A 16,941-nucleotide genomic window follows, 5' to 3' on the forward strand; every position below is an offset into this window, starting at 1 on the left:
CTTCCAGGGATCGAACCTGAGTCTCCTGCATTGCAGGCTGATTCTTTACCACTGAGCCACCAGCGAAGCCCTCTGCTAGATGTTCGTGATTAACATACAAAGTAGATAGTAAAAGTCTTGGTTTTTTTGCTTTTACAGCAAAATGGTATTTGATTTTCATGTTCGTGTTCACTCGACAATATTTGAAAAGTGCTTTAAACTTGACAGTTATATATACTATTTCGTCTGTTTAGTAAATCAGGTGTTGATATGATAAAAAGCAGAACTGGCTACTGTGTTGATAGGAAAATAATGCTGTAGTTAAAATGTCAAACATGACCAATTTCAGGAGGCACACACACACTATATATTATTAAACATTGTATTATGAAGTCTGTTTTCAGTCTTATTGGAAACATGCTGGTTTAAGAAAGTTTCCTTGGTTTTAGGACTTCCCCTGGTGGCTCAGGTGGTAGAGCATCTGCCTACAAGTGGGAGACCCGGGTTTGATTCCTGGGTCGGGAAGATCCTCTGGCAAAGGAAATGGCAACCCACTCCAGTACTCCTGCCTGGAAAATCCCATGGATGGAGGAGCGTGGTAGGCTACAGTCCATGGGGTCACAAAGAGTCGAATAGGACTGAGTGACTTCACTTCACTTCACTTCCTTGGTTTTATTGAATCATGAACTTCTTTCACGTCTGTGAGCACATTTAGTAATATTTCATTGCTTTGTGTTTAAGAAAAGTGAAAATCTATAAATACCAAAAGTTTTTCTGAGTGGCCCTTTACAACATTTTTTTTTTCTATTTAATATGTAATACAAACATTCATGTGTGTAAGAAAAAAACAGGGCTTGTTGCTGGACAAAAAATTAAGGACAATTTAGAGGATTTAAGCCAAGCAGAAACTGCTCTTATGACTAATCTTGGAATAATTGGTTTTACAATTTTTTGTGTCTTGTAAATGATGACAGAAGGTCTCAGGTTTTCTTTGTAAATGAAACATGAGAAACATAAGTGGTTTTTTTTCTCTATAATTCTACGTAAAGAGCCAAACAGTGTAACCACCACTATATTTCTCCTTTAAATATTTGATATGATGTACTCAGTGAAATATATTGGTATGAAAATCACCATCAGACAAAAATGTAAATTTGTTAGTTTTAATGCCTTCCATTAACTAACATTCTGAAAATATTTTTCTTTTGCCCCTATTTTAAATCAGTGATCCATTTGGGATATTAATTAAATTTGTATTACTAAGAATAAAAATTGCAGATATCAAGACTGCTACTATGATTAGCATGGTTCAGCAGAGTGACAAATCAACTGAATAACTGAATCCTGGGCACATTTGGCTGATCTGTATTAACTGTCCTAAGTTCGCTCTTTTGGAGTATTTCGGAAGCACTCAAAGTATTCCATTTAAAGGGAAACATCTTGAATAGTTTTTTTTTTTTTTAACTCAGAATTTAAAAACAGAAATTGCAGCAGTCACCACTACTTCCCTTTAACCCAGGAATCATCTTTGTACACCATCTGTTGGGAAATAGTTTTAAGAAATGACCTCAAAGTGAGAGAAATGCAAGATGACTTTGAGATACAGGAAACGAATATTACAATCCCTGCTTGTGTTTACTTTTTGAAACTATTTACTTGTTTATTTATTTGGCTGCCCCGAGTCTTAGTCATGACAGGAGGGACCTTTTAGTTGCAGCACACGGGATCTATTGCCCTGACCAGGTCAAACTGGGCCCCCTGCACCAGGAGCGTGGAGTCCCAGCCACTGGACCACCCGGGAAAGTTCCTGTGTTTACTTTTTAATATCAACACTTTTAAAAAATGTTTTTTGCTTTTTTCCTTTTTTCAAACCCTTGTGTCCAGGACTGACTTTCAATAGATCATAGCAAGGGAGCTGCTCTGCTGCCTATGAAACCCCAACCCAGGAGCAGGTCATCTACCAATGGTTAAGCACCAGGTTCCCCACAAACCTGTGGTGGTGACAGGCGAGGGGGTAGCCATCTTTCTGGCTGTGCCCCGTGTCTTAGGACGAAAGGCTTTCTGCACCAGATCCGGTCCTAATGTATGACCTGGTCCCAGCACGCAGCAGGGCATGCCATGCTGTGCATAGAGGGACGTGGGTGGCAGGCCGCTGGCAGGGATGGCAGGGGACTGGCTGTCCAAGGCCAACCAAGGATTCCCAGGGCTGCCATATCATTCTGCCTGGATGGGATTCTGACTTGGAGGCATTCAGTCATAATCCCACAGATGGTAGCTTTGACCCATTGACTCCTCAGCCAAGCACATACACCAAATGTCTGAACCCGCAGTTCCTCCTACCGAGCAGGATTACCATGGCAACAACACATCATCAGTAGGGTAAAACTAATCTGTCTCACCACAGTCTAGTCCCAGCTCACGTTCCCAATTAGTGGGTCAACATCCCAACGCTTGGTGAATTCTGCTTCAAAATGATAGAAAGAGCTGACATCAAAGGATCAAAAACGTCACTATATGAACACTTGGCCACCACAAGCCAATTATTCCTGTGGTAACTTTTCTGACACCTCCTGCTTAAAACCCCAAAGGTCAGAAGGATTGTGAAGACCCGCTTTCACGGTCTGTATTCGTACTGAAAATCAAGATCAAGCGAGTTCTTGCTCTTCTGCTCCATGGGAGGTTTCTGTTCTCCCTGAGCTCGCCTTAGGACACCATTTGCAGGTGTACGGCCTCAGTCAAACTCCCCACCTGGCACTGGCCCTGGCGGGGCACTTGGTGCCAGAAATGAGCTTGCCACTGCCACGCACCCCCCTCTCCCCGCCCCTGCGCCTCACTCGGTCAGTGAAAAAATGATCAGAATATTTCACTGGTGGCCTGCAAGGCCGGTGCACCCCACCCCGCTCCCTCGCAGACACAGGGGTGGTAGGGTGCCGGGGGCCTCCCACTTATCCTATACCTCTCATTTCTCTTCACCGTGCTAGACTAGAATCAGTCTCAACAGGGTTTTCTCTCCCTGCTGATTCGGCCAAGCCCGTTCCCTTGGCTGTGGTTTCACTGGATAGTAGGTAGGGACAGTGGGAATCTTATAACACTTTTCTTTATATATATGTGTGTGTGTGTATATATATATATATAGGTATTTTTTAAAATTGTGAACATGATATAGCAGGATAAACTTTGAAACCTAATCACATATATATAAATATGTTTACATATGTATGAGTGGTAAAAAAAATTATTGAGAAATATATGATCAAAAAAGTCTGAAGTGTTAAAGAAAAAAGTTATTCATGACACTTTTTAAGAAGGTAAGGCGGACTTTCTTCAAGGTAGGTACTGTGGTAGGGTTCTGTAAAAAGGGAGAGAGATTAGAGTCAATTCTGAGTCCAACAGGGAAAGCAGGAATTTATAGTCAGGGGATAGGGGGGCAGTGGGTGGAAGTTTACTATGAGGAAATATCAGGGTTAGGGGGGATTATTGCTACATTACTCAACAGTTCTTACTAAAAGTTGGTAGGTATAATTGGACATCACCTGGGGGATAATGAAGGATGAGGCACTCAATCAGATATTGAGAGAGGGTGATTCTGGTTTAACTGCCTTAGCAAGATTCTTGCTATAGGATTCTTGAACACTGCAAGGAAGGACACGGGGCTGAAGGTCAAGCCTAGTCAAAAGAGCACACATATACATACACTCCACACATACTCTCACTCCTGTTGTTATTTAGTCACTAAGTCATGTCCAACTCTTTGTGGCTCCGTGGATTGTGGCATGCCAGGCTCCTCTGTCCTCCACTATCTCCTGGAGTTTGCTCAGATTCATGTCCGTTGAGTTGGTGATGCTATCTAACCATCTCATGCTCTGCTGCCCCCTTCTTCTTTTGCCTTCAATCTTTCCCAGCATCAGGATCTTTTCCAATGAGTTGGCTCTTTGTATCAGGTGGTCAAAGTATAGGAGCTTTAGCTTCAGCTTCCGTCCTTCAAATGAATATTCAAGGTTGATTTCCTTTAGGAATGACTGGTTTGATCTCCTTGTAGTCTAAGTGACTGTCAAGAGTATTCTCCAGCACCACAGTTTGAAAACATCAATTCTTGGGCTCAGCCTTCTTTATGGTCCAACTCTCACATCTGTGCTGACTACTGGAAAAACCATAGCTTTGACTGTATGGACTTCTGTTGGCAAAATGGTGTCTCTGCTTTTTAACACACTTTCTAGGCTTGTTATAGCTTTCCTTCCAAGGAGCAAGCATCTTTTAACTTCATGGCTGCAGTCACCATCACCAGTGACTTTGGAACCCAAGAAAATAAAATCTATGACTGGTATATATGCACAAAAATATTTTTGTTTGCTATTGTTAAAATGTGAAGTCTGAATTACACATAATACTATTTGGAAATATTCAGGCTCAATCACTGTACCAAGGCTCAATGAGAGAAACAGAACCAGTCAGAGATATAAATTAAGGATTTTTTTTTCTTTTTTTTTGCAAGGAATTGACTTAGACAATTGTGGGGCTGGCTAGAAGACGAGTCTGAATCTGTAGAGCAGTGTGTCAGGAGAAGGAGTCTGGAACTCTCAGGCATGCGCTGAAGTTGCAATCCACAGGCAGAATTTCTTCCTAGTAACCTCGGTTCTGCTCTGAAAGCCCTTCAGCTAATTGAATTGGACCTGGCCAGATTATCTAGGATAACCTTTATTTAAAGTCTACTGATAATGAACAGTAATTACATCTACAAAATACCTTCATGGCAGCACACAGATAAAGACCTTGAGATCTTTGAGAGTTGGGGTTCAGGTTTGCAGCTCATTCCCGGAAACTATATTTGACATTGTGTCTTGTATTTTGGGAAGAGGGTTAGTATAAGCACACAGGATGTACAAACCAATTCCATTTCCACTCTCTGGTAAAATGCGTCTAAAAGGAATGGCTCTACCTTCAAACTCCATTCCAGCCTGTTTCTCTAACTTTCTGCCTCTTTGGCTATTCCTTGAGATGTTGGCCTGACAGCCTACATTTGAAGCCTTTGGCTTGATTCCCTAGCATCAGGAATATGTTGCCCAACTCTTGAATCACAGAGGTTTCTCAGTATAAAGGCCCACCTGTAGGCATGTCTACCTCTGTATGAGAAGGACTTCCTGGCAAGCTACCCGCTCTGGACCTTTTGAAAATGTCAACAACATTGCCGTTGAAGCCACAGGGTGGAGAGGTGGCTAGAACATCCTGTAACAGGTGCCAATTGGTTTACTGCAGTCACCGTGCGGATTTTTCAAGATAGTGACAGTATTTTAATTCCTTCAGTTTTAAGATGGACTTTCCTATAACCCCTTTAGACAGCTGAGAGTTGAAGAAGAGGCAGAACTGGTACTGCAACTGATAATTATATTGACCCAAAACACCACCTACCTCCAGAAAACCTCTCCACAGAGCTGCTCAAAGGTGGTGAATTGAATGGTTTAAGCTGTTTGTTCTCTTCCTGCTACTTTGAAGTTAAAAAGAATGAACAAATAGTAAAATAGCACACTAAATGGAGTCAAGAGGAGAAGAAAGAAAGACTAGAGTATTTGACAAACGGTTGGTCCTTGGGTCTTCTATTTAACTAAGAATTAGGACCATAGTTTATTATAGAGGTGTGGTTAGGATCAACAGGAGCAGCTTAGGATCTTAATAATTACTTTGAAAAAAAATTTTTTTTCTTTTTTGACTGTGTTGCCAGGCTTGCAGGATCTTAGTTTCCCAACCAGAGATTGAACCTAGGCCAGCAGTGAAAGTGCCAAGTACTAACCACTGGACTTCCAGGGAATTCTCATCACTTCTTTATTAAATAAGTTATGGAAGTACTTATTTACCCATGCACGTTAAAGTTGATCCAGGGCTCTTCCTCCGGATCAGCTCTAAAAGGATACAGCTGAAAGAGTTCTTGAATTGCTAAGGTGAACACTACTACAGATTTGTTGTTGTTCAGTTGCTAAGTTGTGTCTGTCAACTCTTTGTGACCCCATGAACTGCAGTACCCTTCACTGTCTCCCAGAGTTTGCTCAAAGTCATGTCCATTGAGTCAGTCATGCCATCCAACCATCTCATCCTCTGTTGCCCCCATCTCCTCCTGTCCTCCATCTTTCCCAGCATCAGGGTCTTTTCCGGTGAGCTGGCTCTTCACATTAGTGGGGCAAAGTATTGGAGCTTCAGCTTCAGCATCAGTTCTTCCAATGAATATTCAAGGTTGATTTCTTTTAGAATTGAGTGGTTTGATTTCCTTGCAGTCCAAGGGACTCTCAAGAGTCTCCTCCAGCACCACAATTTAAAAGCATCAATTCTTCAGCACTCAGCCTTCTTTGTGGTCCAGCTACACCTTTACACTTTCTTTTTTATTGTAGTTCTACATTCCAGGCTACTTTTAAAAACTTCAGTGTGGGAAAGTTCCATCTTATACAAAAGTAGAAAAAAATGGTATCATGAACCATTATGTATATGACCCTATCAACCAACTTAACTGATGGCTAAACTTATATCTATGCTCTCACCCACTTTCCCACCACATCTCCTATTAGATTATTTATAAGCAAGTCATTTCATTTGTAGATAGGATTCTTTGTATCTCTAAATGATGACTCCCCCACCAAATGTAACTAAAATAAGCAAATATTTTAATAAGGACTATTACTCAAAACTGTATGATTTTGAAGAAGTTATTTAATCTCTCTAAACTTCAAATTATTCATCAGGTGACAATATATTCCTTTCAATGAGATTATGAAAATAAACACAATGTAAATAAAGCCCTCCCCACAGTGCTTGCCACAGTACAGGTGTTCAGGAGCCTCTGGTTCAAATTCCAGCACTTGGTCCATTTATACCAGTTGCTCTGAGTGATTCTAGGAAGGATGATAAAAAAAGATGTTTGCTGAGCCCTTTAGTTGTTAAAAATTATCCTTGAAAAAAAAATGTAATGATAACACTAGGATTATACAACAGCCATGAAGTGGAATCAAAGTTTAAATGATGAAGTAGATCCAAGTTACAGGCAGAGTAGAGTGCAGTAATAAAGAGACAATTGATATGAAGTTATGTGAAATACAGACTCATTAGGATTTTTCTTTTTTTCATGTGATTTCCAATTGGTTTATATGATGGTATAATACAAAATTATTCATCTGAGCTGTAAAAGAAATATGAACACCATCTGTTTTCTTTTGAAAGATTTCTGGAACTTTTGGTTCTCAGACTCAAATACCACTGGTAACTCCACTCATTGTCTTCCCATTTTTGGATTTACATATAGTTTGATTCTCTCTCATCACTATCCTAGAAAAATATTTAGTAGGAAGTTGGATTTAATTTTCTAAGCAGTGTATTACAATAAATAAATTTCCATACCAGATGACACAAAATCCTAAGTTGTGCAAAGAATTGTAAAGATGGATCTCATCATGATTGCCAGCATCTTAATATCTGAGCAATAATATCACATTGAAGCAAAATCAAGTTTTCTTTCCTTTGAGCAAATACGTTGTGATGATGGTGATAAAATACAGAGTCACAGTGAGAGTCAGAAGCTTGACTTGAGAGTCATCAGTTTGCAATCAGATGATTATAAATGATTACAGATGATTGCTCTCAGGCTAATGAAGTGAAAGGTTAAAAGAGGAAAGGAACATTAAATAAAGTCTCAGTCATGAATATATTAATCTAATTAATTACTATTTTCTCACCCTTAAATTCCCAAATTGAAAATCCATTCAGGGTAATTGTGATCCACACAGTCAAAGGTTTAATGTAGTCATTTAAGCAGAAGTATATGTTTTTCTGGAGTCCTTTGCTTTCTACATGATCCAACGAATGTTAGCAATTTGATTTCTGGTTTCTCTGCCTTTTCTAAACCCAGCTTGTACATCTGGAAGTTCTTGGTTCACATACAGTGAAAGCCTAGCGTGAAGGATTTTAAACATAACCTTCCTAGCATGTGAAATGACACAGTTGCACGGTACTTGGAACATTCTTTGGCATTGCCTTTCTTTGGGAAACTGGAAAATTCTTAAAAGAGATGGGAGTACCAAACTACCTTACCTGTCTCCTGAGAAACCTGTATATGAGTCAAGAAGCAACAGTTAGAACCAGACATGGAACAACTGACTAGTTCAAGATTGGGAAAGGAATACGACAAGGCTGTATATTGTCACTCTGCTTATTTAACTTATATGCAGAGTACATTTTGCAAAATGTCAGGCTGTTGGAATCAAGATTACTGGGAGAAATATCAACAACCTCAGATATGCAGACAATACCACTCTAATGGCAGAAGCTGAAGGGAAACTAATGAGCCTCTTGATGAGAGTGAAAGAGGAGAGTAAAAAAGCTGGCTTAAAATTCAACATTAAAAAAATGAAAGACTATGGCATCTGGTCCCATCACTTCATGGCAACTAGAAAGGGGAAAAGTGGAAACAGTGACAGACTTTATTTACTTGGGCTCCAAAATCACTGCAGATGGTGATTGCAACCATGAAATTAGAAGATGCTTGCTCCTTGGAGGGAAAGCTATGTATGGCAAACCTAGACAGCTATGACAAACCTCTGTATTAAAAAACAGAGACATCACTTTGCCAACAAAGGTCCATATAGTCAGTTCAGTTCAGTTCAGTCGCTCAGTCGTGTCCGACTCCTTGCAACCCCATGGACTGTAGCACGCCAGGCCTCCCTGTCCATCACCAACTCCCGGAGTTTACTCAAACTCATGTCCATTGAGTCAGTGATACCATCCAACCATCTCATCCTCTGTCATCCCCTTCTTCTGCCCTCAGTCTTTCCCAGCATCATGGTCTTTTCAAATGAGTCAGTTCTTCGCATCAGGAGGCCAAAGTATTGGAGTTTCAGCTTCAACATCAGTCCTTCCAATGAACACCCAGGACTGATCTCCTTTAGGATGGACTGGCTGGATCTCCTTGCAGTCCAAGGGACTCTCAAGAGTCTTCTCCAACACCACAGTTCAAAAGCATCAATTCTTCGGCACTCAGCTTTCTTTATAGTCCAACTCTCACATCCATACATGACTACTGGAAAAACCATAGCCTTGACTAGATGGACGTTTGTTGGCAAAGTAATGTCTCTGCTTATTAATATGCTCTCTAGGTTGGTCATAAGTTTTCTTCCAAGGAGTAAGCGTCTTTTAATTTCATGGCTGCAGTCACCATCTGCAGTGATTTTAGAGCCCAAAAAAATAAAGTCAGCCACTGTTTCCACTGTTTCCCCATCTATTTACCATGAAGTGATGGGACCAGATGCCATGATCTTCGTTTTCTGAATGTTGAGCTTTAAGCCAATGTTTTCACTCTCCTCTTTCACTTTCATCAAGAGACTCTGTAGTTCCTCTTCACTTCCTGCCATTAGGGTGGTGTCATCTGCATATCTGATGCTGGGAGGGATTGGGGGCAAGTGGACAAGGGGACGACAGAGGATGAGATGGCTGGATGCTATCACTGACTCAATGGACATGAGTCTCAGTGAACTCCGGGAGTTGGTGATGGACAGGGAGGCCTGGCGTGCTGTGATTCATGGGGTGGAAAAGAGTCGGACATGACTGAGCGACTGATATGATCTGATCTCTGATCTGCATATCTGAGGTTATTGATATTTCTCCCAGCAGTCTTGATTCCAGCTTGTGCTTCCTCCAGCCTAGTGTTTCTCATGATGTACCCTGCATATAAGTTAAATAAGCAGGGTGACAGTATACAGCCTTGATGTACTGCTTTCCTGATTTGGAACCAGTCTGTTGTTCCATGTCCAGTTCAAACTTGCTTCCTGACTTGCGTACAGATTTCTCAAGAGGCAGGTCAGGTGGTCTGGAATTCTCATCTCTTTCAGAATTTTCCACAGTTGATTGTGATCCACACAGTCAAAGGCTTTGGCATAGTCAATAAAGCAGATATAGATGTTTTTCTCAGAGACAGCGATGGCACCCCACTCCAATACTCTTGCCTAGAAAATCCCATGGATGGAGGAGCCTGGTGGGCTGCAGTCCATGGGGTCTCGAAGAATCAGACACGACTGAGCAATTTCCCTTTCACTTTTCACTTTCATGCATTGGAGAAGGAAATGGCAACCCACTCCAGTGTTCTTGCCTGGAGAATCCCAGGGATGGGGGAGCCTGGTGGGCTGCCGTCTGTAGGGTCACATAGAGTCGGACACAACAGAAGTGACTTAGCAGCAGCAGCAGCAGCAGCAGATGTTTTTCTGGAATTCTCTTGCTTTTTCCATGATCCAGCGGATGTTGGCAATTTGATCTCTGGTTCCTCTGCCTTTTCTAAAACCAGCTTGAACATCAGGAAGTTCATGGTTCACGTATTGCTGAAGCCTGACTTGGAGAATTTTGAGCATTACTTTACTAACATGTGAGATGAGTGCAATTGTGTGGTAGTTTGAGCATTCTTTGGCATTGCCTTTCTTAGGGATTGGAATGAAAACTGACCTTTTCCAGTCCCATGGCCACTGCTGAGTTTTCCCAATTTGCTGGCATATTGAGTGCAGCACTTACACAGCATCATCTTTTAGGATTTGAAATAGCTCAACTGGAATTCCATCACCTCCACTAGCTTTGTTCATAGTGATGCTTCCTAAGGCCTACTTGACTTCACATTCCAGGATTTCTGGCTCTAGGTGAGTAATCACACCATCATGATTATCTGGGTTGTGAAGATCTTTTTTGTACAGTTCTTCTGTGTATTCTTGCCACCTCTTCTTAATATCTTCTGCTTCTGTTAGGTCCATACCATATCTGTCCCTTATTGAGCCCATCTTTGCATGAATTGTTCCCTTGGTATCTCTAATTTTCTTGAAGGGATCTCTAATCTTTCCCATTTTATTATTTTCCTCTATTTCTTTGCACTGATCACTGAGGAAGGTTTTCTTATCTCTCCTTACTATTATTTGGAACTCTGCATTCAAATGGGTATGTCTTTCCTTTTGCATATAATTAAAGCTATGGTTTTTCCTGTAGTCACGCAGATATGAGAGTTGGACCATAGAGAAAGCTAACCAAAGAAGTAATGCCTTCAAACTGTGATGCTGGAGAAGACTCTTTAACAGTCTTTTGGACAGCAAGGAGATCAAAGCAGTCAGTGTTAAAGGAAATCAATCCTGAAGATTCATTGGAAGAACTTATGTTGAAGCTCCAATACGTCAGCCACCTGATTCAAAGAGCTTATTCATTGGAGAAGACCCTGATGTTGAGAAAGATTGAAGGCAAAGGAGAAGGGGGCGGCAGAGGATGAGATGGTTAGATAGCATCACCAACTCAGAGTACATGAATTTGAGCAAACTCCAATAGATAGTGGAGAACAGAGGAGCCTGGCATGCTGCAGTCCATGGGGTTGCAGAGTTGGACACAACTTAGAAGCTGAACAGTAGCATGGTAGTTGTTGGTTGTACTACAAAACTGATGACTTTGGTAATTATTTCCCACTTAAACTTGTAGCAAGTATTAATTTTTCCTATAAATCTTCCATACTAAGAAAATACATATTTCAAAACATGTATTTGACTATACTTAGAGCAGCATGCGGAGAAGGCAATGGCACCCCACTCCAGTACTCTTGCCTGGAAAATCCCATGGATGGAGGAGCCTGGTAGGCTCCAGTCCATGGGGTTGCTAAGAGTCGGGAACGACTAAGCGACTTCACTTTCACTTTTCCCTTTCATGCATTGGAGAAGGAAATGGCAACCCGCTCCAGTGTTCTTGCCTGGAGAATCCCAGGGACGGTGGAGCCTGATGGGCTGCCGTCTATGGGGTCGCACAGAGTCGGACACGACTGAAGCGACTTAGCAGCAGCAGCAGAGCAGCATGAACAGTGAAAGGAAGCAAATGGTTTCTTTCAAAGTTATAAATACCAAGACTAAGTGACCTAAATTATTTTTTTTGTCCCCCACCTCTGAGAGAGTGCTCTGTGCAGGAGAAAACAAATCTCCCTCTTTGTAAATGCCTTGACTGCCTATTTGATCAGCTAAGATAAGGAAGAGTGGGCTTACCTGGTGCCTCAGTGGTGAAGAATCTGCCTGCCAATGTAGGAGATACAGGTTCAACCCCTGATCCAGAAAGATCCCACATGCCGGGGAGCAAGTAAGTCTAGAGCACAACTAATGAGTCTGTGCTCTAGAGCCTGGGAGCCGCAACTACTGAGCCCGGTGCCTCAACTACCAAAACCTGAGTGCCCTAGAGCCCATGCTCTGCAACAAGAGAAGCCACCACAATGAGAACCCATGCACTATAACTGGAGACTGGCCCCACTTGCTGGAACTAGAGAAAAGCCCAAGCAGCAAAGTCCAAGCACAACCTTGCCCCCTATACACACACACACACACACACACACACACACACACACACACACACACAGATAAAAGAGATAAGGAAAAGCAAGGACATCAAAGTTTTGTCTGATCTTTAAGTAGGTAGATGGTAAGATAGAGGTAAATGACTATAACATGAAATGTTTGCCATTATGATCCTTTCTTCTGTACAAAGAGGCCTCTGGGCATAGTTAGGAAACTGGAGAATAAAAAGTGAGAAATGGAAACCACTCTGCAAAAGCAATATAAGAACTACACCTATTATGGCCAGGAATTTACAAAAAATGTGCTTTATTTAGAAAATATTTCTCCTTAATATGAGTTGATTAATTCATTTAACAAATATTATAGATCACGTGTTATGTACTCGGTATATTTTACCTCCTGGAATTGTAGTGCTAAAATAAGGTGCCTGTCTTCACACAGTTTACTTTCCGGTGGGAAGACACTAGAAGTATAATTTATATTAAAAGTATATAGTGTAATTTCAGCTAATGACAAGTACTATGAGACTCCAATACTTTGGCCACCTGATGTGAAGAGGTGACTCATTAGAAAAGACCCTGATGCTGGGAAGGATTGAGGGCAGGAAGAGAAGGAGGATGACAGAGGATGTGATGGTTGGATGGCATCACTGACTCAATGGACATGGGTTTGGGTGAACTCTGGGAGTTGGTGATGGACAGGGAGGCCTGGCGTGCTGCAGTTCATGGGGTTGCAAAGAGTCTGACACGACTAAGCAGCTGAACTGAGCTGATGCAGGGTGAACATGCATTCACAATAATGAGGGAGTAGACCATGGCAGAAAGAGTCCTTATCCACCATGCTGGGAAGTCAGTGTCTAAAATTAATTTTAAAAATAGCCATTTAAGAACACTGATTAGAAATATGGCTGTAAATTCGAGTAAACAAGAATTGAGGCTATTTGCCTAGTGAACAGGACTGGGAGAAGAGCAGGGAACTACTCTTTTAGTTGTAAAAGAGTTTTAGTACTATTTCTTGTTTTAGTACTATTCTTTTTTTTTTAATTGTAGTTTATTTGCAGTGTTCTAGGTGTACAATAAAGTGATTCAATTATATATATACAATATATACATATTATATATAGCACATATTCTTTTTCAGATTCTTTTCCATATAGGTTATTACAGGATATTGAATATAGTTCTCTGTGCTATACAGTGGGTCCTTTCTGTTTATAGATAAGTTTTATATATAATCATGTATATCTGTTAATCCTAGTTTATCCCTCCCCTCTTTTTCCCTTTGGTAAACATAAGTTTGTTTTCAATGTCTATGTATATTTCTGTTTTGTAAATAAGTTCATCAGTATCGTTTTTTTAGACTCTGTAAGTAATACATATTTATCTTTCTCTGACTTACTTCATTTGCTATGATAATCTCTAGGTCCACGCACGTTACTGCAAATGGCATTATTTCATTCTTTTTTATGGCAGTACTATGTCTTTTTAAAACTATAGACTTGTATTACTTTGGGAAAGTGTATGTACTGTTAACAAAAAACCTTCTTTGCTTCCATGCTTCCTTTTACCTACAAATAAGCCTTAAATTCCAGAGCATGCTTTTTAAAATCAAGCTCCACCTACCTTCTGATTTCATTTACCACCCCTTTCTCCCCAGCCTTACACATCCTGCACTCCAGTCACTCACTCCTTTAAGAGCATGTATTGAGCACCTACTGTGAGCAATACATATAAAAAGTATAAAAAGATGAATATGATACCTTCCTCATCCTCACTGCACTGTCTAATGGTAGAAACAGATGCATAAAAAATAAACTCACTTCAGTGAGTTTGAAGTGTGACTGAAAGTATAGACAGTGACCTATTCTATGAGAATCTAAGAGAAGTAGCAACAACTTGCCCAAGTCGGTGCCTCATTCATAGCTTCGTGCCCTTGGTGATGCTTGTTTGTGTGTTTGGGCTCTTTGTGACCATATGGAAGGACACCATGTAACCCTCTCTTACAGTTCCTACCCAACCGTTCCTCCCAGAAAAAAAGGCTTTTTCTTCCTTGCTCCCCAACCACTTTGCCCTTAACACTCTGATTCTGTTTCACTCAGGAAGTATAAGATAATAACTAAAAACTCCAATGCTGGGAGTCGAAGACTCTAGCACTTGCTGGATACATGACAGAACAAGTGACACATCCATTTAGCATCCACTTCCTTCATTTCTTAGACAAGAAAGTAAGAAGTAAGGCAAATGACATAATAGGCTTGTGTTGAGCATTACATGAGATAACACATTTTACAACACACACATGCTTAGAACATAGTATTATGATCATGTCAGTCTTCCCTGTTGGATACGGGGATTGTGTTTAATTTGACTTTTGTCACCAGTGTCTAGTCCAGAGCTTGGCACTTGGCAAGGTACATGTTTACTATGATGATATATGAAGAAAAGAAGGTATTTGCAGATTTGATGGAGAGTACTCTTGCCTGGCAAATCCCATGGATGGAGGAGCCTAATAGGCTGCAGTCCATGGGGTTGCTAGGAGCTGGACACGACTGAGTGACTTCACTTTCACTTTTCACTTTCATGCATTGGAGAAGGAAATGGCAACCCACTCGTGTTTTTGCCTGGAGAATCCCTGGTGGGCTGCCGTCTATGGGGTCGCACAGAGTCGGTAACGACTGAAGCTACTTAGCAGCAGCAGCATGGAAACTAAATGGGTTAAAATATAAGTAATATCTAGCTAGGCAGTGAGATTAGCCAGTACAAAACATCTGTCATTGGGAGAGAGCATGTGGAAGCCTGTCTGAAGAGAGAGGGTATGTTCTGAATTCATGGGAGATAAGGTTGGTAAGTGGGATAAAGTTGTGAGCATAAACACAAACAAAGGTGCTTACACCTGAGCTGGTAAACAGATTCTGCAGGCTCCTGAGCAAGAATAATATATCACTACCAATACCCAAGGAAGCTTGGTATATTAGTCAGCAAGAGGCAAGACTGAATTCCTGGCCTAATTTCTTTTCACGCTGTCACCCATAGAAGTCACCACACTTGGCATGGAGCTTGCTGAAGTGAAAAGAGAAGTGAAGAGCTTGCTGAGAAGCTTTTAATCTGAGAAGGTAATGAAAGGAAAGAGAGATAAGTCAATGGCTACCTATAATGAAAAACAGAGTCAAATAAAGATAAATTTGAAAAGGAGAGCAGGTTTAGAAGAAATATGGGAGACCAACATTCGTTTTTTAATTCTGCAAATACTTATTGGAAAAATACTCATTGAACTTCCATTACATGCAAAGCACTGCTGGGTACTGTAGTGAATACAGAGTTCCATCTCTTCAAGTAGAGGGAATAACACAAATCTCTGTGTACTAGAAGGAATATGATAATGCTGAAGGAGAGAGGAGAGAGAAAAGGTGGATGAAGACAACATTCTCTAGACAGTTCTAGACCTTCTAGACAGTTCTCAAACATTTTGGTCTCAGGACCTCTCTATACTCTTAACAATTATCTAGGACCCCCAAAAGTTTTTGTGTATGTCCATTATTCATTGACATCTATACTATATTTGAAATTAAAATTTTAAAATATTTACTTATTTTAAGTAACAGTATCATTAAACACATTACATGGTAATATAAATAATATTTTATGAAAAATATATTTTCCAAAACGAAAGAGTAGTAAGAAGAGTTGCTCTGTTTTACATATTTGCAAATCCACAGATGCATATATCCTTGTTCATGCCTCTTTATGCACATACACAAGTATATCTTTTGCATAAATTAGAAACAATTGTTGGGTCAAAGGATATGCATTTTACATTTTGATTGGTACTGCCAAACTTGATCTCCATGAAATATCTATAAGTGTGTTTACATTTCAGTGAACTATTTCATGCTCATTTCCTTGTTGGATCGTTGTTGTTGTTTTTATGGATAGAAACTTTTTATTTAGAAAGGCTGTGCTAAAATAAAAAGAAAGAAAGGCTGTGCTGAGAATGAGAGTTTCTGGCAAGCCTGAAGATATACAGTATGAAAACAGCAGGCAAACATAGGCAGGGCATACACATAAGAAAAAAGACACTGAAAGAGGCGGTGAAAGGACGCAGAGTACCAGCTTTTTCTATCACGTATTTCATAGGTCTCATGTCCTTGTTTTATCAGCCTGGGCATTAGAGTCTGGTACAGTGATCTCCAAGGTAGAGTTTGCAAGGTGACTTACTGAGGTTCAGAAAAAAAATATTAGAACTTGTATTTGTCTCTTTTTTGTCTGAAAATAGGTTAATTTTTATTCATCTGTGGAATATCACTTTCATCATTACTCAGTTGGAAGGTCAGATGGTCACATAAGGTAGTGGGTATCCACCAACACAAGCAGGAATTCCACAACTGTCACCCTCTTGTGTTTATTATTCCTTTTCAGGACATTGTGACACATTGTACAGTAGTAAAGTAAAGGAGTTACCAATCGTGACACCTAGTTTTAACTAAACTAATCTCACAAAATGGATATTGGTACCCTGCCAAGATCCTCCTTACTGGTCATTGCATTCTTCATATGACTCTTGGCTGCTAACAGCTCATAGCTATACCCTTCTGCTTGGCAGGCTTGTTCTTAAATGATGGGAGTTACCTAATCAGGGAGAT

General features: G+C 40.5%; 1 long non-coding RNA gene across 2 annotated transcripts in view; it reads left to right on the top strand.

The window, feature by feature from the left end:
* Positions 1-16,941, top strand: part of LOC139185330 (uncharacterized) — a 30,078-nt gene that overhangs the window by 554 nt on the left and 12,583 nt on the right. The window contains exons 2-3 of one of the 2 annotated variants that reach the window (XR_011568953.1): positions 429-10,631; positions 10,972-12,370. This is a non-coding gene — a long non-coding RNA (uncharacterized lncRNA). Of the gene's footprint in view, positions 1-428; positions 15,415-16,941 lie in introns of those variants that run through there. The other variant, XR_011568954.1, reaches the window with a different exon arrangement.

Source organism: Bos indicus, chromosome 10 (genome assembly GCF_029378745.1).
Source record: "Bos indicus isolate NIAB-ARS_2022 breed Sahiwal x Tharparkar chromosome 10, NIAB-ARS_B.indTharparkar_mat_pri_1.0, whole genome shotgun sequence".
Classification (NCBI taxonomy): domain Eukaryota; kingdom Metazoa; phylum Chordata; class Mammalia; order Artiodactyla; family Bovidae; genus Bos; species Bos indicus.